Source organism: Geotrypetes seraphini, chromosome 12 (assembly GCF_902459505.1).
Source record: "Geotrypetes seraphini chromosome 12, aGeoSer1.1, whole genome shotgun sequence".
Lineage (NCBI taxonomy): Eukaryota > Metazoa > Chordata > Amphibia > Gymnophiona > Dermophiidae > Geotrypetes > Geotrypetes seraphini.
The window spans coordinates 25,538,729-25,541,530 of NC_047095.1; the positions used below are offsets into that span (position 1 = coordinate 25,538,729).

General features: G+C 37.8%; 1 pseudogene; it reads left to right on the plus strand.

Annotated features, from left to right (window-relative positions):
• Positions 1-525: 525 nt before the first annotated feature.
• LOC117346963 lies at positions 526-658 on the plus strand (annotated as a pseudogene).
• Positions 659-2,802: the final 2,144 nt, after the last annotated feature.

Genomic DNA, 2,802 nt, shown 5'->3' on the forward strand with positions numbered 1-2,802 from the left:
AAACAAACCATAATCAACACAATGGGGCACATTTTCAAAGACATGCAACCCCCCCCCCTAAAAAAAAACCCCCCAAACCCAAACAACAGCATAAACTGGCACGTGAACGTTCAATCGCCAAAACATCCAAGTGCCAAGTTTTCAGATGGTTTGCAGAGTATTCACTCTCCAGGATGTCTAAATGTTGAGAGCATATAAGAAGAATATTTTGGAAGGGATTAGTACTTGGCTGTCTTGCAGGAATAATCAAACCTTCATCCATGATGTCCAGGATGCCATTTTAGATGTCCCGAGCTAGACCTGTTTTAAAAGTGTTAAAGTGCTACAAAGCTACCCAACCTGACCAGATGACCCCACACACTCCCCCCGTGATCACTGACCCCCTCCCACCCCCAAAGATGTGACTGACATAGAGTACCTGCTTGTATAACAGCTTAAGATGGTATGACCAGTCCTAGTAGAGCATCAAGCAGTTGTTTGGAGTAGCCTGGTTGGCGGTGTAGTGAATTATAAAGAGGGGAATCCATCGCCTCTTAGCCTTTTGGCTAAGATCAAGTGTACTATCTGTTTTTAGTCTAATAAAGAGGGGAATCCAGGCCCATATCCCACCCTAACTACTACATTTATGGTGGAAAGTATAAGACCAACAATACCCACCTAAAACCTACTGCACAGCCATAAAAGTGACACCTGCAATCATAAGAGCTGTTGGGGTGGTAGACAGATGGGTACAGTAAGTTTTGGGAGAGCTTGAAGGGCTCATCATATAATAAAAGGGGGTTCTGGTGAAATATATACCTGGCACCCTTTAAGTGAAGTTTATAGCAATGTTCTTAAGGTTCCTCACTGCCCTATTGGCATGTTTGTGTGGCAAGTCCATTAAGATGCTGCTCCCTTCATGTTCAAATGAGCTTAAGATAGACTTTTAGAAATTGCACATTTTTGTATTTGAAATTTTGGCCAAAAAAGTTAGATATCCTAAGGGTCAAGATGTCTAAAAAGGTCATTTTTGAAAGGAAAAAAAAAAAAAAAAAAGTTGACATCTAGTGGTTTAAAAAAATGGATGTTTTCCCACCCCAGTTTTTGGACATCTTGCAGGAGACATCTAATGTTGGACTTAGACGTCCTATTGAAAATGACCCTCCATATGATATTTAGCACAGCTTCACCTTTTGACTACCAATAAAGGATTTTCTGGTTTTAAAGCATTTATTGTGGTCACAATATAACATCCTTTTATAGAAATAAAAGTATATTTCCCATTTATTTATATGCTATCACACTGGAAAATTTGAAGAAAACATGTCCAGTATTTTAAATGTGTATGAGTGAATTGACTTCAGAAAATGTGATGACTTACTTGTCCAGAATGAGTCTGCACATGCAGATGGAGAGTACCTTACTAGGAAAGAATTAAGGATAGGAATTAAATAGCAATGCTTTACCCTTTCATTTACATGACACACATTAGCCGCAACATAGAAGTTCCAAGAGAATTGTCTTGTTCCCTTGTCTCCTGGAGCCCATGTAGGGCTCTTTAATTGCCACATTTTCAAACTGATGTAATGGTGGGAATGTCTTAGTCATTACCTTAATGAGATAACACCTTTCCTTCCCTCAACCTACTCATTATCACGCCTCTTGTTCAAATTTCAAGTACAAAGAACTATTACTTATAAGTCTGAAGCATTCTTATAGGTCTTACACCCTTAAAATAACAAAATGAAGTGCATGTTTCGTGTATTTAAAACAGTACTGGACCAATTAGAATGTTTTTAATAAAGGGTTGAAAGAAGTAAACCAAATAGCTGGGTGTCCATTAATTATTCTTGGTTGGATCCTTTGCCTTGACCTATAGTGATGCTGAGGTGCCAAAGTGATGAATTTTAAGATGGCGGGCTGTGAAGATGTGCAGCTGCAACACTGATGGATTTAAGAAAGGAGGGTAACAAGGTTAGCTGCATGTGAAGTGTGAATTGAGATTTTTGCAAAGAGACTGTGATTGCAGATGGGCATAATGTTGTACCTTTGCATAGAATCTTGCTATTATTGCATAATGGTCAGATAGAGTGTGAAATGACTTATTACTTTCTTTTTATTCTTTAATGAAGTTGGTTAGAGAGCCAGTAATGCTGGTCAATAGCACTAATGCACAGAATCTACAGTACCTGACAGGAGCTGATTTTTTTTTTTTTTTAGCAAAACTGGTTCCAATTTTCAGTAATTTTAAATTGCAAGCACCACATGCATTCATAACCAGATCTACATGTACATATCTAGGCTGATCATGTATTATTTAAACAAATATATTCAAGTTCAGGATCTTAAGAAAATATTCTTCTAAAGGAAAATGGTAATTTAAGATAGGCCATATAGTTCATGTATAAACATAGAAGAATGAAGGCAGATCAAGACCATATGGCCTATTCAGACAGCCCAGCCATGTCATCTACTATCCCTTCTTCTCCCTTAGAGATCCTATATATTTGTCCCAAGGTTTCATGAATTCAAATACAGTTTTTATATCTACTATCTCCATCGGGAGGCTGTTCCACAAATTCTGCCCCTTTCCATAAAAGAAGAGTTTACTTCTGAGTTTGTCCCCTTTCAGCTTCACAAGCAAAAGAATTTTGACCCTTAGTTCCACAGATAAAGCAAATCCAGTGAAAATGAAAAACTCTGTGGAGATGGTGACATTCAAGATGCAGGCTTTATTTAAAAACATACAATTTGATAATCCACATAAAATATATCTAGGACCTAAACCAAAGGGAGCTTATGAACCCAATACGGTCCGTGTTT